We start from the raw sequence: 25156 nt of genomic DNA, 5'->3' as shown, positions 1-25156 counted from the left end.
CCGCGTGAGAGTGCACACTCTGCACCCGAGTCCCCTGGGCCTCCTAGTAGTAATCTAACGATTCCCTAGTCCAGTCCTAGCGATTCCAAAGCCTATTAGAACTGTTACTTACCTGCTAGTTATTCGCATTCCACTTTTAGCGTATATGGTTTTTCGTGCCCCTCGGGCATTTGTATAACGTGCTAACTTAGGTATTTTCGTAAGAGTTTTGTTGTGTGCCTAGCACCCTGTCCTCATAAAGAGTACAGGGTTGTTGTGATTCTAATAAATACACTGTTTATTTTCATAACACTTGTGTGGTGTCCTTTCACTGGGTGTTCAAGGGGTAATGTGATGGTAAAACAGCTGGCTTAACACGCCCTCTAGAGTCTTAGCCTTAGACTGCTCGTATCCATGCTACTAGGATAGCTGGTCTATAAGGTTGACTTACAACCAATCATCAATAAGGGTTGTTTGGACTGATATATAGTGATCACTAGAATAGTGAGCACTGCACATCAGGCCAACTTCTCACATTGGTGAGCAGCGGTTGGGATTTGAGCTTGCTGTTGTTTTACCACACATATCCTAAGAATATCTTGTGAAAGATCACATAGGTACTAAAGGTACATATAACTTAGCTTAGAATACTCTGAGTTCTACTGAACCAGCTGTTGTAGCTCCTAGGGCCTAGCACACCCTAAACTACAACTCTAGCAAGGGATCAGTAGGCAAACATATAGTGTAGGTAAGTGCACCACTTACACCTCACTAGAAAAGCATGTCGACTCAGGAGGACTCTACTGAGACTCCCCTGGTCAGTGTTGACCCTCCACAGGTCACTTCAAGATATGCAGCTCTCAGCTTTCATGAGATGAGACAGATCTGTGTCTCCAGAAAACTGAAGCAGGGGTCTAACCCCACCACTTCCTTTCTGATAGGTCTCTTAGAGACATATGATGCCAGAAAGCTTTCTCAGTTACATGAGAACATGCCAGCCTTAGAGGGAACCTCTGGGGATCCAGATCTCCACAACACTGATTCAGCAGTTGAGGAGGAGGATCAGGAGGTACTCTCTGGGGATGAGGTAGACAAGGGTCTTGAGGTAGTCAGAAGGCTAACTAGGACCAACTTAGACTTACTTGGGCTAGGATCTGGGGGCCCCCCAGTACTAACCCGAAGTGGGCCTAACCTTGGAGTTAGGAGAGATAGATCTCTTTCTAGGGACTCCAATAGATCTCTGCACTCTAATGCCTCTTCTCAGGGGAGAAGGAATCCTCCACAGAGGAGATTTACTTCCCCTCAGAGAAAGGAGCATGAGGCTAGGATGAGACAAGCTGAACTGAGGATTGAAAGGGAAGAAATTGCCCTGGCCAAAGAGAAGCTTGCCCTGGCAAGAGAGCAGCAGATGAGTGGGCTAGCTCCCACTGGTGGCAGCAATCTCCCAAGAGATAGAGAGAAGGGTTTAGATACTAAACACCTGACTAAAATAGTGCCCCCCTTTAAGCAAGGGGATGATATCCAGAAATGGATGGCTGCTCTGGAGAGGGCCTGCACTGTGCAGGGCATTCCCCAGAGTCAGTGGGCAGCTATACTGTGGCTCTCCTTTGATGGTAAAGGTAGAGATAAGCTCCTCACTACAAGAGTGGAGGATGCTAACAATTACCAGGTCCTGAAAAATGCACTGGTTGATGGGTTTGGTTTAACCACTGAGCAGTACAGGTTGCTGTTCAGAGACACCCAGAAAACTCAGTCTCAGGACTGGTCAGACTTTGTTGATTGTGCCACTAAGGCTTTGGAAGGCTGGCTACTGGGTAGTAAGGTTACTGATTTCAAGGGATTGTATAATCTAATTATGAGAGAGCAAGTCTTAAATAATTGTCAGAACCAGTTATTACACCAGCACCTGGTAGACTCTGATCTGACCTCTCCACAAGAATTGGGTAAGAGGGCAGACAAATGGGTCAGAACCAGGATTAGGCCCAAGAACCAAGGTGGTGACCAGAAAAAGGAATCAACCAAGCCTCAAGAGAAGGGTGGGAATAAATCTACAGACCAAACCACATCAGGGCCCCAAAAAATCCTCTGAGGGGGGTGGGTCCCAGAATCCTTCCAATAACCAGAAGAAACCTTATTGTTATCCCTGTAAACAGGTGGGTCATTTAAAAACTGACAGCAGTTGCCCAAAGAATAACAATAAGGAAAACATACCCCCAAGTAACATTCCCAAACCTCCTGTTACTACTAGTAGTAATCCCCCAGGTGGTGGGAGTGCCCCCAAGAATTTGGGTGCATTTACTTTGGGAGTTCCTGGGGACTCTGGCCTAACCAGGTCCCCAAACTTAGATACTCTTGTCTGTGAGACTGGCATGGGGTTTGCCAACTTCACAACTTGTCCCAACACTTTGGGCAAGTACAGACAGGAGCCCCTCATCAATGGTATAAAAGTTGAGGCCTATAGAGATACAGGGGCTAGCATCACTATGGTGACTGAGAGTCTAGTCCCCTCAAGGCAACTTTTACCTGGTGCCACATACCAGGTGGTAAACATTGATGGAGTGAAGAAAACTCTTCCCATGGCAGTAGTAACTCTCAGCTGGGGAAGTGTCACTGGCCCCAAGAGAGTGGCAGTGACATCCAACTTGCCTGTAGATTGTCTACTGGGGAATGATTTAGAGACCTCAGCCTGGGCTGAGGTAGAGCAAGAAACCCATTCTAGAATGGTAAACCCCCATGGTAAGGTTAGTGGGGCAGTGTTAGCCACAGCCCCAGTCCAAGATATCCTCCCTGAACAGGTCAGGAGGGTTGTGCCAGTCACAACCCAATCTCAGACAACTTCCTTCCCAGAACAGGTTGTCAGGGCTGTGATGGTCACAGCCCACACCCAAACTGAGCCCCCTCCTGAAAAGGTTGGGAGAGTTGTGATGGCCACAACTCAAACTCAGACAGATGATAGTGTAGTGAAGCCTGAAACTATGGATCACTCCACTCAGACAGAGAGTATTGAGGAGGAAGAGAAATCTCCCTCCCACCAGACTTTAGGAAAGGATCAGCCTCCTCAGGGAACTGATCTGACCCCTTGTGAAGAAACTGCCTCAGAGGTAGTCAGGCCTAGCCTGGCAGAGCCCCTGATGTCAGTGGACCCTTCCAAGGTGGGACCCAGTCTGGAGCAGGTAACCTGCCCCTCTCTACCCTGCCTCAGTCAGCCCAGGGCTGTAGAGGTCAGGGAGGCCAGTGTTGGACCCCAAAGGGCCCCCTGTCCAAAAGAATCTCCCAATCAACAGATTAAGGGCACTGAAGCTAGTAGTACTAGCCAAGTGAAAATAAAACACACTCCTGAGGGATCCCCCTTAAAATTAGTTAGGGACCTCCCCCAGATGGACACTGCTGGGCACAGCCAAACTTGGGACCTGAGGGCCCCAGACCTGACCTGTCCCTCCAGTAAGCCAAGCAGAGGGACCCAACCTCCAGCTGTAGGTAGCCAGAGGTTGACCCTGAGAGCCCAAAACAACTCAGTCTTGGAAAGAAAGGCCTCTTTGGTGGAAAATGATTGGAGGAAGCTGAGCCCAAAATTAGTGGAGCCTCACTTCAGTACTCCATTTCAGCACCAGCCTTTTTCTTTGACAAAACACACCACAGGTAGAGATTCCCTATGGTGGAGACCCTCAGACACCCTTAGGGTGAGGGATTGCTTAGTGGACCATGACATAGGGGGTAACCATGCCAGTGCTGGTACTTCCTTAAATGGCCACTTAGGCAATATAGGCTTACCTGGACAAGGATAGCCTTATCTCCTTTCGTTTGGGGGGGGGGGTTATGTAGGAAGGTTGATCCCTGACTATGGTTGCCCCCAACTTTTTGCCTGGTGTTTTGCTGGTTTTCTGACTTAGTTGACCTGGGACCCTGCTATTCAGGGCCCCAGGCCTACTGCCCTCTCTGTAAAATGGATTCCATGTACCTTAGGTACATATCTAAATTGGATACTGAGTCACCTTATCAGTCCCTGTACAGTGTACCTTAGGTACCCAGGGCATAGGTGTACCCAGGGCCTACCAGGGGCTGCAGCATGTATTATGCCACCCCTGGCTGGCCATCCAAATCTGACACAACTGGCTGCTTGACAGCTGGGGCAAGGTGGTGTAATCACCCTTTGCTTTAGATATAGTATACCTATATCTAACCCTAAAATGGACACACAGATCTCCTATCAGTCACTCTTATAGCAGGCCTTAACAATCCTGAAGGCAGAGTGCTTGGAATCGTGTGAGATGGTGCTCTAGCATGAGCTGAGCCTGTCTGCGGCTTTCGGGATCCATCCCTTAGCCGTTTCCATGATATCGCATACCATATACTCTTAAGTGCATTATAATCCTCGCGGTTATATGCCAACTCTGGTATCGCTTTATCAAAACATGTCGAGTAAGGTGTCATACGAATTGGAATACTAACCCCTCGCCAATTCTGGCGACGGGGTTAGCATTCCACCCTTCTAGAGGGACACGACATGCCTGTAACCTATAACCCGGTTAAAAGTCAGACAGAGCCTTAGCATCCACAAAATGGATGCTGCCACCGAGACACAAGTCTGCCCTCCTGCTGCTGGGAGTCCTCCCAGAGCAGGAGATAAGGACAAAGGGTTTCCTGCCAGGGGCGGTGCCAGCACCGTCCCAGACAGGGTTTTGTGTATTGTAGGTAGGCAGGGCTTTAGAGGAAGGTGACTGCAAGTGGCACCCCGGTGCTCACTGTGCATAGGCCGGCTTGAACCAGTTCCAGGGTCACTCCAGACCCTGTGCTGGGGAAAAGCCCGCCAAGGAAGTGGGTGTAACCACCCCCCTCCTAGTCCCACCCATAGGGCAGGACTTAGTCGCGTGCCAGCCCCTTTTTACAGGATAAAGGTAGAGACTGGCCCCCTTCCAAATCAGATCATCTTTGAATCCTGAAACTACTTTCTGCGAAAGGAACTCAAGACTTCTTCCTAAGATTTCTCCCTTGTGACTAAGGAGTAGTCACCCTGCATCCGCAGGCACCATCTAAGAACACTGCGGTCTGCTGTAAGTCCTTCCTCCGGAATCCGACTGCCCAGCTCGACGAGAACCGGCTTCCCTGGCACCTCTGACCTCTACCCACCTCTACAGCCCAGCTGAGAACCGTGGGTGCGACGAGACCTCAAGGGACCGGCCATCTGCAAGACTGCACGACTTCTTTCCAGCAAGCCCGCCGAGTGAATTCCTGGTGAGTGCTTTGGGGTCCGAGAAGCCCCCACCCTGAGCAGCTCCAGCACCGAAGAGCAGCCCCCCTGCATCTCCACGATCTGCGTGGGGCCCTTCTGCTTTTTACTGCTCACCGCGTTGTTTGGCTACTAGCCCGCTGGCTTGTGGCCTTCCTGACGACGCCCGACGACATTTCTGCTACTGGTCTGGTTGCTCCAGACTGGCCCTTGCTCCCTTCCAGAAGAGGAGCACCCCGGACCCTCCTGGTCCACTCAAGACGCCATTTTGAGTCCACCGCGTGGGCTTGAATTAGCCAAGGCTTGTTGCCCAATCCTGGGTAACTTCGACGCCAACGACTTCATCCTTCGTGGGACAGCTCGCACCTCCATCCTGGTCGCCGACAACGCCTCCTGGTCCGAGAGACTGCAGAGCCCAGCAGCGCCCACTCACCTGACTGCGGTGACTTCGCCCGGTGCCATCCTGGTGCCCACTTAATCACTGGCTAGTGATTCAAGAACTTGGTCCCCTCTGCTTTCAGGTTTTCTTCTTCCTTGATCCAGGCTTGGATCCATCGAACTTTCCTTCACTGGTCGCCTGCCAGCAACTTCTTCCTTCCAGGCTCCTGGTCCGGCAACGAGATCCCCGACGTCTTTTCAGACCTATGCAGCTGCAGCCCCTGGGCTAGGTAACTTCGGCACTCCGGTGTCCCAGCATAGCCTCACTATCCAAGGGTCAGGATCCACTGTCGTTTTCTCCCTACCAGGTCGGGTTCGCCCGTGAACACTAACTTTGTGAATTCTAGCTTCCATAGACTTTGTCCCGCATCCCGCGTGAGAGTGCACACTCTGCACCCGAGTCCCCTGGGCCTCCTAGTAGTAATCTAACGATTCCCTAGTCCAGTCCTAGCGATTCCAAAGCCTATTAGAACTGTTACTTACCTGCTAGTTATTCGCATTCCACTTTTAGCGTATATGGTTTTTCGTGCCCCTCGGGCATTTGTATAACGTGCTAACTTAAGTATTTTCGTAAGAGTTTTGTTGTGTGCCTAGCACCCTGTCCTCATAAAGAGTACAGGGTTGTTGTGATTCTAATAAATACACTGTTTATTTTCATAACACTTGTGTGGTGTCCTTTCACTGGGTGTTCAAGGGGTAATGTGATGGTAAAACAGCTGGCTTAACACGCCCTCTAGAGTCTTAGCCTTAGACTGCTCGTATCCATGCTACTAGGATAGCTGGTCTATAAGGTTGACTTACAACCAATCATCAATAAGGGTTGTTTGGACTGATATATAGTGATCACTAGAATAGTGAGCACTGCACATCAGGCCAACTTCTCACAATAATAAAAGAAACAATTGTTATTACAAGTCCAAGGTCACAGTAAGCATTTCATAGTATACATAGGCGTTAGGGCAGGGTAAAAAGAATGCAATTAAGTGCACTCGTCATTACGGGATTCCATAATTATAAAAAACATTATAAGAATATAATATACAATAAGAATTTTCATACAAGTCTAAAAGCTCTAAAAACTCTAAAACTCTATAACAAGCCGTCCATGGCCCTCAGATCCCTAGGTGCTTCCCACCAGATCTCCCTTTACAGCCGCTCCCTGTGTGAATTGCGGCTATGTATCCAAGTGCTCTGTATATAAATGCTTGGGGCACTAGTCGTTAGCTGTCAGCTGTTCCCGTTTGAGCAGGTTTCTGCGAATTGGCCACATAGAGAACAGGAATTTATTTATTTATTTATTTTTTTAAAAAACCTTTATTGAGCATGAAAGAGAATACAATCACAGGCATACTAGCCTCTGGGCCGGCCAGTTACATATCTGAAAAACAGTTTAGTATTACACAGCTCATCAGCCGACAACCAAGGGTCCGGCAGCAATGGTGCACGATGTTGGTCAAATCTATAACGATAAGATATGGAAAGGTTTCATTTTTAAAATAAGCAAACAAAAACATCGAAGAAAAGAGAAAAAAGAGGCTGCAGTCTAAAGTGTTGTGTCTGTTTCATACGATACTGGGAAAGGCAATCAAAGACAATACGGAAAGCAGGAGAACCTCCAGGAGAAAAAGAAGGGTGTGGGGAAAGGGGGACCCAGAGCCAGAAACAGATCAAGAATGTGATACAGGGGTGAGCCGAAACGTATAATCAAGGGGAACAAGGAGTGTCAGGGGGATCAAGGAAGGGGGGATCACATATCTCCCCACGGTATGAATTCCATTGGCCCCATATCCTACCCCATTTTTGGGGCCTGCCACGGGAGATATAAACAGTCTTCTCTCTGAACATGCACCAGTCCATATTTTCCTCCCATTTGGAAACTGATGGTGCCCTCTGAGATCCCCACAATTGTGCAATGTCCCTCTTCGCAACCATGTTTCCCAGTGTAACCCACCGAGTTTGAGAAACAGTGCAGTCGTTAGGTTCCCATATGTTCAACAGACAGCGCCTGACTTCAGGTAGCAACGCAACATTCGTCACCTCACTCATCACCGCATGCACTCTAGACCAAAAAGACACAACTGCCGGACATTCCCATATGATGTGAAGGAAGGTAGCAATCATACCACAGCCACGTCGACACAGTCCATCCTCAGAAAAACCCATATGCATCAGTCGCGGACCCGTGACATATACTCGGTGCAAAATCTTCAGCTGGACAAGTCGCAGACGCGCCGGAATCGCAACCTCTTTAGGAGAGGATATCGCAGCCTGCCAATCCTCATCATCCAATTCCAGCCCATCTCTAGTCCAGGTACTACGAAGCTGAACAAGCAAGTCTGATCGAGTATTGATAAGTTTATTATAAATAAGGGAGATAGTGCTGTCTGGAATATGTCCGTCCAGCACCCTGTCCTCCAGGGGGGAGCTCTCCGGTATATCAGAACCGGTTGGAAAAACAGACCCAATGGCATGACGAACCTGGAGGTATCGGAAATATTCCGAGTTATTCAAACTGTATTCCTGTTTCAATTCAGCAAAGGTCTTAACTCTATTCTTAACCCAGAGGTCACCTATCTTGCTAATACCGATGAAGTCCCACCTATCAAAACCCTTGGACGTCCACAATTCACCAAGCCTCTCCGCGGCAAACAGAGGGGTCGCCCTGGACAGCTTATCTACCCATCCAGTAGCCGCGGTCGCGCTGCCCCACACCCGCACAGCCACCTCAGTGGGTCCCGTCAAGTGTTTCCTAGCGCCCCGAGAGTAGAGAGCCCTGTAGTAATCTCCCCCGGGCAACAGCCACCGGTCCATCAGGAATGCAGGATTCGAGACTGGGCCGTACATGGCATGGTTCACAGCACTCAGCTGAGATGCCCAGTAGTATCTCCGTATATCAGGTAACGCAATGCCCCCATCGTACCAGGGCAACGTAAGCTTAGCCAACGCAATACGGGGTCGGCCAGCCCAAACTAGCTTTCTCTGGAGGCATTCGATTTCACGAAAGTAGCTGGCCGGCGCTAAATCAAGTGTGTTTTGTACGGCATACAAAAAACGGGGGAGAGACATCATTTTCAACAGGGCCGCCCGTCCCAGGGGGGACAAGGGTAGACCACACCATGCAGCGACGTCCGACCGAAGCCGGGCGAGTGGAGGCAACAAATTACGCTCATAGCGTATCACAGGGTCAAGTGAGATAAATATCCCTAAATACTTAAAGCCAACACTAGAGACCGGGATCGGTCATACTCGGGGCAGAGAAAGAGGATCACCGGTCAGCGGGAAGATACACGACTTGGACCAATTGATAACCAACCCGGAGTTACGTCCAAAGGAACTCAATACGTCAAAGAGGACTCCTAGTGACTTACGGGGGGACGTCAGGTACAGTAAAATATCATCGGCATACAATGATATACGATCTTCGAAGTCAGGGGACCACCGAATACCCTTTAGCGAAGGCTCCCAACGGAGCCAGGCAGCAAGGGGCTTGAGCGCAAGTGCAAACAGTAACGGTGACAAAGGACATCCCTGCCTTGTGCCTCGCCCGAGAACGAAGGGCTCCGAGACTCTACCGTTAACCACAACCTGCGCCAACAGCTGCTCATACAGTAGTTTGACCCAAGCAATAAACTTCGGACCAAACCCGAACTTAGCAAGAGTAGCCCACAAATATGGCCACTCAACCGTATCAAAGGCCATCGAGGCATCGAGAGAAACCAAGATGGCCGGCTCGCTAAGAGTCCCCGCCCTCGCGATGACGCCGTGAAGACGACGGAGATTGAGCGCAGTATTGCGTTGGGGGATAAAACCCGACTGATCAGGGTGAACCAACTCGCTAATCACCGTAACCAGTCGGTTAGCCAAAAGTTTCGCCAATATTTTGGGTTCAGCATTCAAAAGTGAGATCGGGCGGTACGATGAACAGCGCTCGCGGGGTTTACCATCCTTAGGGACAACCACAATAGAGGCCAGTCTCTGGTCCCTGGGAAGGGATCCAAGGTCTCGCGATGCGGCAAACATACGAAGCAGATATGGCGCCAGCTTATCCGGGCATAGCTTGTATAACTCAACCGGTATACCGTTGGGACCAGAGGCCTTCCCCGAGCGAAGGGAGAGTATAGCGAGCGTAACCTCGTGTTAGAAAGGCGAACCCGGGGGAGGCAGAAGGTGTCTGACTGACCAGCCCTAGGTCTACCCCTCCTTCAGAGAAGGGACCGAGCGATGTCGAGAGGCCTCCGACATGAGGGCCCTCTCCTAGAATCGTACAGCAGAGTAACCACACCACTACAAATGTACACCACACGTAGATAGAGTTTTCAATCTTTATCTGGCAATAAGTATCGTTTCAATATATACAGCAGAGCCCGAGATCTGGAAAGTCTCGTGACAAGGGGCAAGGTAGCGGGACAGTCTTATAGATGGTCGGTTGCAAGGAGACCCTACGCACAGCTCTCAATCCTCGAGCTGGGGGGTTCCGGAAGGTTGGGCCGCGGCAGCGCCAGCAGGCTCCAAGATGGTTCAGCGAGTGTGGACCGCGGCAGCGCCAGCAGGTTCCAAGATGGTTCAGCGAGTGTGGACCGCGGCAGCGCCAGCAGGTTCCAAGATGGTTCAGCGAGTGTGGACCGCGGCAGCGCCAGCAGGTTCCAAGATGGTTCAGCGAGTGTGGACCGCGGCAGCGCCAGCAGGTTCCAAGAGGGTTCAGCGAGTGTGGACCGCGGCAGCGCCAGCAGGTTCCAAGATGGTTCAGCGAGTGTGGACCGCGGCAGTGCCAGCAGGTTCCAAGATGGTTCAGCGAGTGTGGACCGCGGCAGCGCCAGCAGGTTCCAAGTAGAACAGCAAGGTGAGTTCGTCTCGGGGTCAGCCGCGACAGCGTCAGCAGGGCTTCTCGACTCCGGGATACAACTGCCGTCCTACTCCGGGGCTGGCCCAGATATAGGTCTGGAGTCCTTTGATGTCCGGACCCTCTCGCCTGGGGGTCCGAGGGGCCGGGATGATGGTGTCCAGACACCCAGCAGGGGGTGGAGCCAGCGCTCAGGGAGGCCGGAGGCCGATCGAAACCAGGCATCCGGGGACGGTTGGAGAGCCATCGAAACTCCCCTCTCCTTGTCTCTGGTTGAGTGGCCACTCTACCACCCGGAGGGCTCTTGGTGCCTCGATGGCGGGCTCGCTGGGGCCGTGGCCGCGGCTGGGCCGGGACCACGTGTCTGTGACGTGATGGGCCCAAGATGGCGTCGGGCCTGGAATGAGGGTCCGGGGTGGTCACCGGACCGGTAATGCTGGGGTGGCCCGAGTGTGCTGTGTCAGTGGGTGTGGGCCGCCGGGTGGCGGATCTGGTGGTTTGTAGGTCGTGCAGAGGTGTGCCCGAGGCTGACCCGGGCTGGATGGAGGGCCGATGTCGTCCGGGGCCCGCCATGCGGGAGGGGTAGGACCACGCCACGAGGCCGGGTCCAACACACGTCCCCTCCAGCTGAAGGCAGGGGAGAGTCACCCATCTTCTTGGGGATTCTCCTCGCCAAGGCGGAAGAATCTGGAGAGGCCGTCAGCGTTGGCATGGTCGTTGCCAGGGCGATGCTTCACGGTGAAGTTCATCCCTTGGAGGGAGATGGACCAACGTAGCAACTTCTGGTTCTCGCCCCGCATCTGCATCAACCACCGCAGGGGCCGGTGGTCGGCCTGTACTCGGAAGTGGGTGCCGAAGAGGTAGGGCCGGAGCTTCTTTAGGGCCCATACGACGGCGAATGCTTCCCTCTCGATGGTGCTCCATCGTTGTTCTCGGGCCAGCAGGCGCCGGCTGATGAAGGCCACAGGAAGGTCGACTCCGTCAGAGTTCATTTGGGAGAGTACGGCCCCAATGCCGTGTTCCGAGGCGTCCGTTTGGACGATGAGCTCTCGGCTGTAGTCGGGGGCCTGGAGCACCGGGGCGGTGCACATGGCAGTCTTTAGTGTCTCAAAGGCTACTTGGCACTCGGGGGTCCAGTGCACCTTCGGGGGTAGTCTCTTGGAGGTTAGTTCTGTGAGGGGCCCCACAATGCTCCCATAGTCCTTTATGAACCGCCGATAGTATCCAGTGAGCCCCAGGAAGGCTCGGACGGCGGTCTGGGTGACGGGGGGCTCCCAGGCCTGGATGGCGTCGATCTTGGGTTGAAGGGGAGCCACTTGGCCACTTCCCACTTGGTGTCCCAGATAGGTCACGGACCCTTGACCGATCTGGCACTTGCTGGCTTTTATTGTTAGTCCGGCCCGTTGGAGGGCCGTCAGGACCTTCCAGAGGTGGGTCAGGTGCTCGTCCCAACAGAGGCTGTACACCGCAATATCGTCCAGATAGGCGGCACTGAACTCTTCCAGCCCTGCCAGCACCCGATTCACTAGTCTCTGGAAGGTGGCCGGAGCATTCTTCATGCCGAAGGGCATCACGTTGAAGTGGAAGTGGCCATCGGGGGTCGAGAAAGCGGATCGTTCTTGTGCCCCTGGCGTGAGGACGATTTGCCAGTATCCGGCCGTGAGGTCGAAGGTGCTGAGGTACCTGGCGGCTCCCAGGCGATCGATCAGTTCATCCGCTCGGGGAATGGGATGGGCGTCGGTCCTGGTGACGGCATTCAGTCCCCGGTAGTCGACACAGAACCGCAGCTCCGGGGGCACCCCGGGGGCGGCGGCCTTAGGGACCAGGACGACGGGACTGGCCCATGGACTGTCTGAGGGTTCGACTACCCCTAGGGCTAGCATCTTGGAAACTTCGGCTTGGATGCAGGACCGGACTCGGTCGGGGACTCGGTAGGCTCGGTGCCGCACGGGCGGACTGTCCCCAGTGTCGACGTCGTGAACACACCACTGGGTGACTCCGGGGGTGAGGGAAAATAAGTTCGCAAATTGACCCAGCAGTTTCTGGCAGTCCTGGCGCTGTTTGGGTGTCAGCGCGGGAGATAGGGAGACCCCCTCGACGGAGCCATCTTTCTCGGAGGTGCTCAGGAGGTCTGGTAGAGGCTCGGAGTCGTCCTCTGCTCCGTCATCGGTAGCCAACAGCAGGCTCAGTTCGGTGCGGACAAAGTGGGGCTTGAGCCGGTTGGCGTGTAGGACCCGGAGGGGGTTCCGGGGGGACTCCATGTCCACTAGGTAGGTGACGGGGCTCTTGCGCTCCACCACTTTGAAGGGCCCCGTCCATTTGTCCTGGAGGGCGCCGGGGTCGACCGGGGACATGACCCAGACCTGCTGGCCCAGCTCGAATTCAATGGACGAGGCATTTTCATCATACCAGCGCTTCATCTCCTCTTGACTGGCCTTCAGGTTGGTTTCGGCCAGTTCCTGGAACTTCCGAGTCTGGTTGCGGAGAGTCAAGAGGTATCGGAAAACATCGGGCGGAGTATCGGAGGCGGCCAGCTCCCAGCCTTCCTTGACCAGGCTGAGGGGGCCTCGCACAGGGTGTCCATATAATAGTTCAAAGGGGGCTGAACCCCAGGGACTTCTGGGGTACCTCCCGGTAGGCGAACAGGAGGCATGGCAGCAGAACGTCCCATTTGCGCCGGAGGGGCTCTTCTAGGCCCTTGATCATTCCTTTCAGGGTCCTATTAAATCGCTCCACTAGTCCTTTCCCTTGAGGGTGATACTGGGTGGTGAACTTATACGCGACCCCGCACTGTTGCCACAGGGACCGCATATATTTCAATATAATGTTTGTGCCCCGATCACTTACGACCTCTCGGGGGAAGCCGACTCTAGAGAAGATCCCCATTAGCGCCCGACCCACTACGGGGGCTGTGATAATCCGGAGGGGGATAGCTTCTGGGTAGCGGGTGGCATGGTCCACCAGGACGAGGATGAAGCGGTGCCCCTGAGAGGTTGGAGGATCCAGGGGCCCCACGATGTTGATCCCTACTCGCTCGAAGGGAGTGGTCACCACGGGAAACGGTTGGAGTGGGGCCTTGATTCTCCCCCCACTCTTTCCGCTGGCTTGGCAGGTCGGACAGGTTCGGCAGTAGTTGTACACATCGCTGCGCATCTTCGGCCAATAAAAGTGGGTCACCAGGCGGCTGTAGGTTTTGTCCTGCCCCAGGTGCCCGGCGAGGGGCACATCATGTGCCAGGTTTAAGAGAAAGTCTCTGAAGTGGAGGGGGGTGACTAGCACTCGGCCGGCCCCCAGCTCGGCGATCTTTTGTTCACTGTACAGGAGGTCCTGGTCCCAATAGATCCAGTGGGACCCCGAAGAGTCTCCTGTGGCTTGCGTGGCGGCTTGTTGTCGGAGTCCCTCAAGGGAAGGACATGTCTTTTGTTCCCGACGGAACTGCTCGCGGGTGGGGCCCCCTTCTTGGTGCCACTGGGCTAGTTCGGGAAGGGGCCCGAGCTCGGGAAGTTCTTCATGGCTGGGGCCCTGCGGCCCCAGTTCGGGTTCGGCTGTGGCAGTGGTGGGTGGCGGAGGTGCCGGCCATTCAGGTTCTTCGGGCAGATTGTCTTCGGTTGGGACGGCGTCCCGGGTGGACATGGATCGGGTCGTTACGCAAACCCATTCAGGAAGGCCTAGCATCCCCAGATGCTCTCTTCGCTCGATCTGTGCCCAGGGGGAACTTTCCAGGTCGTTCCCTAGGAGGCAGTCCACCGGGGCATCGTCTCGGACGGTGACTTTCAGCATGCCGGACACTCCTCCCCACTCGAAGGGGATGCGAGCCATCTGGCACAGGCTCTCGGAATTGTCCGCTGACCGGACAGGACACAGAACGTGGGGCAAGATTTGTTCTGGGGTCACCAGATGGCAGCGGACGGTGGTTATGCTGCCCCCCGTGTCACGGAGAGCCTCGGCCCGGCGTCCGTTGATGGTGACCCACTGGCGGTACTTCTGGGTGTTGATCGGAATCTGGTCTCGGGGGATCATGTCTTTGTCGCCCAGGGAGGCGAGGCACATGGCCGCGGACTCCCATTCTTCTGGTTCCATAGGGACCTCTTCTTCTTCATCCTTTTCTTCGCTCAGAGCGGCTGCAGTGATTTGTCGACCGGGGGGCCCGGTGGTGCCGGGCCGCTGGTTCATGGGGCAGAGAGGATCATTGGCATAGTGACCCAGCCGCTGGCATCTGTGGCACGTAACGTTGGGGCGTGGCCCCGGTCGGGCTGGATGGGCCCCCCTCGGGCTGGAGGCTGGTATAGAGGAGGCGGGCGAAGACCCCAGCGGGAGGTCTTGGCCTCGGCTGATGCCAGACCCGCCGCCTCGCGCCGGTGGTTCCCCGGGGACCCTCGTCCGTATTCTCCTGTGGTGTTCCGGTGGACGCGGTTGCTCGCCCACCGATCTGCTTCGACCGCTAGCTTTCGCGGCTCGGTCAACCTGCTGTCGAGGAGGTGCTGTCGTAGTTCAATGAAGCAGTTGTTGGAGAGGTGCTCCCATAACATAAGGTCGACCAACTGCTGGTAGATAGTGACCTGACTGCCTTTGACCCACCCCTCGAAGGCTCTGCTAAAAAAGTTCACATATTCCACCCAAGTGGTACCGGGGATTTTTTTACAGTCTCGGAACCTCTGCCGGTACATTTCGGGGGTGAGTCCGTAGCGCGTGAGTAGGGCCGTTTTCATGTGTTCATAGGAGGTCATTTCGGTGTCAGGGAGTTCCAGCAGGGCGTCCCTCCCTTCGTTGACGAACTTTCCCCACAGGCCGGTGCCCCAATCCTTCAGGGGCACCCGATGGGCGGTCATGGCCACCTCGTAGGCTTTGAACCATTGCTGGCCTATCATCGTTCTTTTAGTATTCTTTGACTACATCTTTCGGTAGGTGAACCTTGGTGTCCACGGGAGGGGCCGAGGTCTTGGCCCCGGCCGCGCTATCTTCGTTGATCTTGGCTTTGATTTCTAGTTCTCTCAGGCCTCGTTTGTGTTCATATGCTAGCCGTTTTTCTTCGAGGTCGCGTTGTCTCCGTTTCTCTTCTAGATCCCCCTCCAGCGGTAGTTGCTCGAGGGCTATCTTTTTCTCCGCTAGCTGGAGTTCTCCGTCTAGCCGGAGTCGTGCAAGCTCCAATTCGTGTAGCCGGTTGCGCTCTCGTTCTCGAGCGTCTTCATAGACGAGGTCCGCGTTTAGTGTTGCGGTTCTTTCCCCCGTCGGGGGTGCGCTGGTTTCCTGTTGCCCGTTCGGGCTATTCTCCTCTTGGGGTGGTCTGTCTCGGGTTTCCACCCAGGCTTGTAGGGCCGATTTGAAGTCCTCTTTTGTGCTCAGGCCAGTGGTAGCGATACCCATGTCTTTACAGAATTGTTTTAGTTCTTTGTGGCTGTATTCTTCTATCTTCTCTTTCTGGAATTCGGCAGGTAGGTTGGTTCCTTGGGTCGTCATGGTCTCTGTGTGTTTTTCCGTCGTAGCGGGTAGATCACTCTCTGTACGATTTTGCGTTGGCTCGGATCGCAGCGCCTGCCACCAATGTTAGAAAGGCGAACCCGGGGGAGGCAGAAGGTGTCTGACTGACCACCCCTAGGTCTACCCCTCCTTCAGAGAAGGGACCGAGCGATGTCGAGAGGCCTCCGACGTGAGGGCCCTCTCCTAGAATCGTACAGCAGAGTAACCACACCACTACAAATGTACACCACACGTAGATAGAGTTTTCAATCTTTATCTGGCAATAAGTATCGTTTCAATATATACAGCAGATCCCGAGATCTGGAAAGTCTCGTGACAAGGGGCAAGGTAGCGGGACAGTCTTATAGATGGTCGGTTGCAAGGAGACCCTACGCACAGCTCTCAATCCTCGAGCTGGGGGGTTCCGGAAGGTTGGGCCGCGGCAGCGCCAGCAGGCTCCAAGATGGTTCAGCGAGTGTGGACCGCGGCAGCGCCAGCAGGTTCCAAGATGGTTCAGCGAGTGTGGACCGCGGCAGCGCCAGCAGGTTCCAAGATGGTTCAGCGAGTGTGGACCGCGGCAGCGCCAGCAGGTTCCAAGATGGTTCAGCGAGTGTGGACCGCGGCAGCGCCAGCAGGTTCCAAGAGGGTTCAGCGAGTGTGGACCGCGGCAGCGCCAGCAGGTTCCAAGATGGTTCAGCGAGTGTGGACCGCAGCAGCGCCAGCAGGTTCCAAGATGGTTCAGCGAGTGTGGACCGCGGCAGCGCCAGCAGGTTCCAAGTAGAACAGCAAGGTGAGTTCGTCTCGGGGTCAGCCGCGACAGCGTCAGCAGGGCTTCTCGACTCCGGGATACAACTGCCGTCCTACTCCGGAGCTGGCCCAGATATAGGTCTGGAGTCCTTTGATGTCCGGACCCTCTCGCCTGGGGGTCCGAGGGGCCGGGATGATGGTGTCCAGACACCCAGCAGGGGGTGGAGTGAGCGCTCAGGGAGGCCGGAGGCCGATCGACACCAGGCATCCGGGGACGGTTGGAGAGCCATCGAAACTCCCCTCTCCTTGTCTCTGGTTGAGTGGCCACTCTACCACCCGGAGGGCTCTTGGTGCCTCGATGGCGGGCTCGCTGGGGCCGTTGCCGCGGCTGGGCCGGGACCACGTGTCTGTGACGTGATGGGCCCAAGATGGTGTCGGGCCTGGAATGAGGGTCCGGGGTGGGCACCGGACCGGTAATGCTGGGGTGGCCCGAGTGTGCTGTGTCAGTGGTTGTGGGCCGCCGGGTGGCGAATCTGGTGGTTTGTAGGTCGTGCAGAGGTGTGCCCGAGGCCGACCCGGGCTGGATGGAGGGCCGATGTCGTCCGGGGCCTGCCATGCGGGAGGGGTAGGACCACGCCACGAGGCCGGGTCCAACACCTCGTCAACGGAAAAATCAGCCTCCATTAACACTCCGTCCGACTCCGAGAGACTAGGCAACTCAAGATCATGAAGCAGCAAGCGCGAGTCCTCCTCCGGCAAGCCCGAAACCGGCGCGTATACAACCCGAAAGTGCTGGGCAAACACCTCAACTACCTCAACCGGGTCCACGACTCGCGTTCCATCAACTCTCTCAACCACAGGCACAACACGATTCATCCTGTCTCGCTTATCCAGCCAAGCAATCAACTTCCCCGCTTTATCACCCACATCATACAGACGCCCCTGCTGCACACGATTCATAGCCTCAGCCGAGTCAGTCACCGGTGCACAGACATAATATCGACTCCAAAATATCGTTTGGACAGAATATCGAGTTGTAAATATCGTTTGGACAAAATATCGACAGGACAGAATATAGACAGCCAAAATATCGTTTTTAAGGTAAGTGAAGTAATATGTTATGTTATGTTATGTGATTTTTATTTGGCGCACAGATGCTCCAGCTAAGGAGCGTCCTGGCGCCCGACAAGGCAGCTACACAACACAACTAAACTAAACTAAACCATAAAAGCACAAGCATACAACTAAGGAAATAAAAACGTTTTCACAGCGCGACGAAAGGAAAGCAAATCGCTCATAGCGCGAATTGCCGGGGGTAAGGAGTTCCACAGAGCAGCTGCACGCACTCGAAATGAGCGTCCACCAGCCCTACTTCGCTTGAAGCGCGGCACAACGGCCAATTCGAGGTCTGCCGACCTTAAGGGTCGGGCTGGGATGTAATTGGCCAGGAGGGTCGTAAGGATCATTGCCGGGGACCCCTTCAAGATTTTATAGGCGACGCAGAGGACCTTAAACTGGATCCGCTGGGCCACCGGGAGCCAATGCAGCGCCCGTATGGTACTGGAGGTAGGACAGAATCTTGGAAGGCCTACTACCGCTCTCGCTGCGGCGTTCTGGATCCTCTGTAGGCGCCCGATTTCTGCCACATTCAGACCGGCCAGCAAGGAACTCGCATAATCCAGCCTAGAGATGACAGTAGCTTGGATCATGAGTTGCCTGGTGGGGGCATCGAAGAACTTTAGCACAGGACGAAGCCCACGCAGGATGCCGAAGCAGCATGCAGCCGTGCGTTTAGTGTGGCAAGCAAACGTAAGGGAAGGGTCCAGCCAGACCCCGAGGTTCTTAAGCTCGGCGACTGGGATGGGAGCAGGACCCAGCTCCCCCGGCCACCATCTCTCTCCCCACAGTTCCGGCTGTCTGCCAAATACCATGACCTCGGTCTTACTAGCGTTTAGCTGAAGACGATTGGACGTCATCCAGCTAGCGACCGCCCTCAGTCCTTGTTGAAACCTGGAGGCGTCGACTTCGGCGTCCCCGCTGATCGTGACCGCTAGCTGGGTGTCATCGGCATATGACACCATGGTCATACCCCATTGTTTGACAACCTCAGCTAGCGGCCTAACGTAAAGATTAAACAGCGTAGGGCTCAGCGAGGAGCCTTGGGGGACGCCCAGGTTCAACAGATGGAATTTGGACTGGTAAGGCGGGACGGTCACGCTAAAGGCCCGGTTGGTTAAGAACGACCGGAACCACTCAAGAGCAGTGCCGGTAACACCAGCCTCCTCAAGACGCAGCAGAAGGATGGGGTGCGAGACGGTGTCAAAGGCAGCGCTTAGATCTAATAGCACAAGCGCTGCCGTTTGTCCCGCGTCAAGCACGGAGCGAAGGTGCTCCACCATATAAAGCAGAGCCGTCTCCGTGCTGTGTAATATCGACTGTAAATAATATAGAAAGTGAAAATATCCAAGTATATAATCTAGATAGTAAAAAATATCGTTTTTTAAATAATATTTAATTATTCATAGTGTTTTTATGTTATAATATGTGTGAAAAGTGTCATTTTATGTTATAATTATTTTTAATTAATGATTTTTTTAAAATTATTGTGTAATTTTATTCTGTAGCGGGTTGTGGGTTTATAGGGGAATAGGGTGGGAAGTAATTTAATTATAATTAATTAAATATGTAAATTTATTAATTGGTAGTAATAATTAATTAATTGGTAATTAAATAATATTTGTTAATTATTTAAAATGTAATTGGTAATTAATTTAATTTAATTGATTAATTGCTAATTATGTAAATTAAAATAATTTATTTCCTGTAGCGGGTTGTGGGTTTATAGGGGAATAGGGTGGGAAGTAATTTAATTATAATTAATTAAATATGTAAATTTAATAATTGGTAGTCATATTTAATTAATTGTTAATTAAAAAATATTTGTTAATTAATTAAAATGTAATTGGTAATTAATTTAATTAAATTAATTAATTGCTAATTATGTAAATTAAAATAATTTATTTCCAGTAGCGGGTTGTGGGTTTATAGGGGAATAGGGTGGGAAGTAATTTAATTATAATTATTTAAATATGTAAATGTATTAATTGGTAGTAATATTTAATTAATTGTTAATTACAAAATATTCGTTAATTAATTAAAATGTAATTGGTAATTAATTTAATTTAATTGATTAATTGCTAATTATGTTAAATTAAAGGGGTATTTTTAGGGTTCAGGGTCAGTTTTTAGTTTTTGGGTAAAGGGGTATTTTTTGGGTTCAGGGTCAGTTTTTAGTTTTTGGGTAAAGGGGTATTTTTAGGGTTCAGGGTCAGTTTTTAGTTTTTGGGTAAAGGGTTCAGGGTCAGTTTTTAGTTTTTGGGTAAAGGGGTATTTTTAGGGTTCAGGGTCAGTTTTGGGTTTTTGGGTAAAGGGTTTTTTTTAGGGTTCAGGGTCAGTTTTGACTTTTTGGGGTACAGGGGTACAGTGTAAAAATAAAGTAAAATTAAATTTACATTAATTTAATTTAATGAAATGAAATTAAATTAAATTATATTAAAATAATTTTAAATTAAAAAAATTATTATATACTTACCAATACTTACGTTGTAATGGTAGTGCGTTGTAAAAGTTGCGTTGTAACGTCATATATCCACTGTTGCACTCTTTGGAGTGGGAATAGTAATTTTAACCCCTACGCTATCCAACGCTTTCCCTACTGTTGCACCCACTGGAGTGGGAATAGTAATTTTTACTCTTTTGTATTCATACGTTAATAATATTGGCTATTATTTAATTAAATTTTGTTACTATATATATATATGTTTTAAGAAATATGATTAAAAAAATATTATTTTTTTACTTTCATTAATTATTTAATTATTAAAAGTTATTTTAAGTATTGTTAAGTATATTTTAGTAATTAATTTTTTATATTAATGTAATTAAACATTGTTTTTATTAAAGTCGATATTTTTTACAACTATATTTTTGTAAACGATATTTTTAACTCGATATTTTTGTACTTACCTGTTTGTAGATAGAAACTCGATATTTTGTCTCTCGATATTTTGTCAACGATATTTTTGTTGGTCGATATTCTGTCCCTCGATATTATTTCAGTGATCCCAGTCACCAAGGCCCTGTAATCAGATCGCTTAAGGGCCAAGACATGCAATTTCTCGGGTGTAACCCCTGCTTCCAACCGCTCCTCCAGTACGGCAATCTCAGACTCCAAGTTCACCACCTCCTCATTTTTGCGCCTCCTCTCACCAGCAACCAAAGACAGGGTCTGACCACGGATCACAGTTTTATAAGCCTCCCATAGAGAGACCGGGGAGGATACCGACCCTTCATTTTCAGTAAAATAAAAGTTCATACACTTGACCACCTGAGATCTAATTCTGGGGTTGTGAAAATGCCATGGATTGATCGGGGCAACCTGGTCCCCAGCCCCCAGATGTATATCGATGTGGAGCCATAATGGGGAGTGATCTGAAATTCCTCTAGCCAAAAGCTTGATTTCACGCACCGAGACCAACTGCACCACCGGCACTAGGATATAATCTAGTCTCGAGAGACTTCCATGGGCTCCCGAGTGGAAGGTATACTGAAGCCGGCCAGGGTGCAGATGTCTCCAACAGTCTGCCAACCCAAAGCCATCCAAGAATTTACCCAGCCATAGCTGCGATGTAGGGAGGAGCCTGGGAGGGCTACGGTCACTCTCACCATTCAACACAGAATTAAAGTCTCCACCCACCACAAGCAAGCCATCGGGCAGGCCCAAAATCACCTCACCCAAATCGGTGAAGGTAGTAGACTGCAGGCCAGGCGGAACATAAATAGACAGTATGGAAATCAACTTCCCTTCCCATCTCCCAATAACAGCTGCGTATCGGCCTCTATCGTCCAACACCGTACCATCTATCTCCAGGGGGAGGGAGTTCCTAACCAGGATACCAACCCCCCTCGATCCAGAGGTGAAGCCGGAATGAGCCACCAAACGGTAACCTCGTCTGTTCAGTGCATGACATGTGTTGCCCACCAAGTGGGTCTCCTGGAGCAAGACCACATCCGGGGAACATCTCTTCAAATATTGTAGTACAATCCCACGTTTTATCTTGTCCCCAAGACCATTAACATTCCAGCTCAACACCCGAAGTCCCTCACCCCCCATCCCAGAAGAAAGCGGACCGCTCTCCCCACCTCGAAACAGCCACATGATAGCAAATGTAAAACAAAGCACAGCCTAGAAACAAACAAAGAAAAAAGAACCCCCACCACCCCCAGTGAACCCATCAAACGCAACCCCCCCTCCCTGCACCCCTGCGGTAGACCTAAGAGCCACCCCAACTTGCAGTGTGCCTGTCCCCCCATTAAACTAACCTACACAAAAGAGAGAGAAATCCCCAGAGGAGGAAGATCCCCCAAACCCCCCCCACCCCCCGGGCACGCACACCATAACAGAACATAGTCTCTGAGCCACTGCCATGGAATCAGGCTCGCCGATGTAGACTCACTGCTCCTGGTCCTCCAAACCTCCTTCAGCGCCTCTCGAGTTCTCCGGGCCCTCCTGGCGCGTCGGCAAAGTGTCCAACCAGTCACTAACCACCTCGGGGCGGTCGAAGAAGAACGCACGCTCTTCATGCTCAATTCTCAGGCGGGCCGGGAAAAGCATAGCATATTTCAGTCCCAGTTCTCTAAGACGCCTCTTCACGCCCGTGAAGCCCATACGTTGTTTCGGGACTGCCTGGGTGAAGTCCGGGTAAAAACTGATCGATACATTGTCAAATTTAGTGGGACCGGTCGTTCGTGAAGCTTGCAGGATAGCGTCTCGGTCACGGAAATTGAAAAGCCTGGCAATTATGGGCCGCGGAGCGGCACCCAACTTTGGCTTACCACCCGGGACACGATGAGCTCGCTCCACTGCAAAAAACGTGCTCAGGCCTTTTGGTGCCAAATGCTTCAGCACGAGGTCCTCCACCAGGATATCAACAGGCAAATCAGCAGAGTTCTCCGGGACACCCACGATGCTGACGTTATTGCGTCTGGCCTGGCCCTCGAAATCTTCCAGCCGATTGGCGAACAGATCACAAGTAGTCCGAAGATGGCGGACAGTGGTCTGGAGATCCGAGACGTCCGTGGTCAAACTAGCAGTCTTGATATCAAGGGATTTGACATGCTCGTTGGTTTTCCCCAGGTCCGCTCTAATGAGGGTGACATCGATCGCCACCGTATCTATCTTGGCCGCCAAGGTTTCATATTGCTGGCCCATGGTGGATTGGACACTCGCAATAGCGCCCATAATGTCCTTCAGAGTTGGCTCCTCGTTTTTAGGAGTGCCATCACCAGCTTCCTCTAGGGCTCCACTCGACCCGCCCGGGGAGCCCCTAGGTCGAGTAAATCGATCAATGGTCTGAGATTGGGCGACCCCCCCTCGGGACGGGCCTCTAGCGGCGCGCCTCTCGACGACCGCCCTGCCCGCCATGACGGGCAATGAGCTCCGACTGGGTCTGTAGGAGTTAGCCAAAACAATCTCCGTCTCGGCGAGCTCGAAACGGTGAGAGGGTAGGGACACAGCACTGGCCGAAAGTTGGCAGCGAGAACAGAGCTGGAGTGCCGATCAACGACTGGGTGTTCACAACAGCGACCAAAAACGAAACCGAAAGTACACCAGGGGCAGAGGGCGTGGCTCATCAGCCGTTGTTGTTCGATTGCCACCTGGGTACCTCGGGGACTCAAGCCCCCGGCTGGCATACGATGTAGGCCTCGAATTCCAGAGTGCAGCAAGTCCGTTATCCGGCGGCCAAATCGATTCTTGAAAAAGACATGGACATCAGCAGGGCATCAATAAAAAGCACCCGTCGTCATAATCAGGATCAGTAGCAGGATAATCGCGGGAGGCGGAAAGGGTCTCGGGAGCCCTTAGCTCACGCGTCCATCTTGGAATCGCGCGAAGCTCCTCCCCCTCGAGAACAGGAATTTTGATACTGCGACCACATAGACCGGGTCGGTATCAGCCCTTAGGATACTAAAGTAGTCCAAGTAATTCCTGACACCCAAGTTCCTGCACAGTTGGATAATCCATTTACGCCTTGGCTGTTTATATGCTCCACAAAAAAGCGTAACATGGATTAATGATTCTTCCTCGATCTGGCACCCGGGGCAAAGGTGGGGAGGGCCACCCCCCCCCCCACTTGTTAGTAATCGCAAATACTGGCAGGGTTCCAAATCTAAACTGTAGGAACAGCTTCTTTGCTAGGGTGGGATTAATAATGTCCAAGGCCCTCTTAAATTCGTAGTGGCACTTAAAATCGAGGAATCTATACGTTAAACTCGAGGGGTTAGCCAACTGTAATATTTGTGTTAGTTTGTGCTCTTTCAAAGCGTTTGCCAGTGATTTCTTGGAGATAGCTGGACAGGATACTTCAGGATCTGTCCATAAATTTTCCATGCCAATTGTCCTAAAGGAGTGCTTTACATAGGAGACCCAGGGTATGCTACCCGCCCCAAGTATGGACAGCAGCACTTTTAATTCCTCCTTGTAGCTAGCCAACTATGGGGTACTCCACAACCGCCGCCAATATATCAGCGGTCGGGTGGAAATATTGTCCGCAACAGGGAGAATATTTAAATCCATCCATAGCAGAACGAGCGGGGTGTTTTTTAGAAGGGTCAAGATATGTCTAAGGAAGTTATTTTCAGTAACTGTGAGGGCATTATGGGGCATATGTGTCTGTCAGTGTGTGTGTGGTTCCAGAGTGTGTGTGTGTGTGTGTGTGTGTGTGTGTGTCTTTGTCAGTGTGTGTGTGGTTCCAGAGTGTGTGTGTGTCTGTGTCTGTCAGTGTGTGTCTTTGTCAGTGTGTATGTGTGTGTGGTTCCAGAGTGTGTGTGTGTGTGTCTGTCAGTGTGTGTCTTTGTCAGTGTGTATGTGTGTGTGGTTCCAGAGTGTGTGTGTGTCTGTCAGTGTGTGTCTTTGTCAGTGTGTGTGTGGTTCCAGAGTGTGTGTGTGTCTGTGTCTGTCAGTGTGTGTCTTTGTCAGTGTGTGTGGTGCCAGAGAGTGTGTGTGTGCCTGTGCCTGTCAGTGTGTGTCTTTGTCAGTGTGTATGTGTGTGTGGTTCCAGAGTGTGTGTGTGTGTGTCTGTCAGTGTGTGTCTTTGTCAGTGTGTATGTGTGTGTGGTTCCAGAGTGTGTGTGTGTGTATGTCTCTCAGTGTGTGTCTTTGTCAGTGTGTATGTGTGTGTGGTTCCAGAGTGTGTGCGTGTGTCTGTCAGTGTGTGTCAGTGTCGGTGTGTATGTGTGTGTGGTTCCAGAGAGTGTGTCTGTCTGTGTCTGTCAGTGTGTGTCTTTGTCAGTGTGTGTGTGGTTCTAGAGTGTGGGTGTGTGTGTCTGTCAGTGTGTGTCTTTGTCAGTGTGCGTGTGGTTCCGGAGTGTGTGTGTGTGTGTGTCTGTCAGTGTGTGTCTTTGTCAGT

This window comes from Lissotriton helveticus, chromosome 10 (assembly GCF_964261635.1).
Source record: "Lissotriton helveticus chromosome 10, aLisHel1.1, whole genome shotgun sequence".
Classification (NCBI taxonomy): Eukaryota; Metazoa; Chordata; class Amphibia; order Caudata; family Salamandridae; genus Lissotriton; species Lissotriton helveticus.
The sequence above is the reverse complement of the archived record's forward strand: the minus strand, read 5'-3'. Positions refer to the sequence as shown.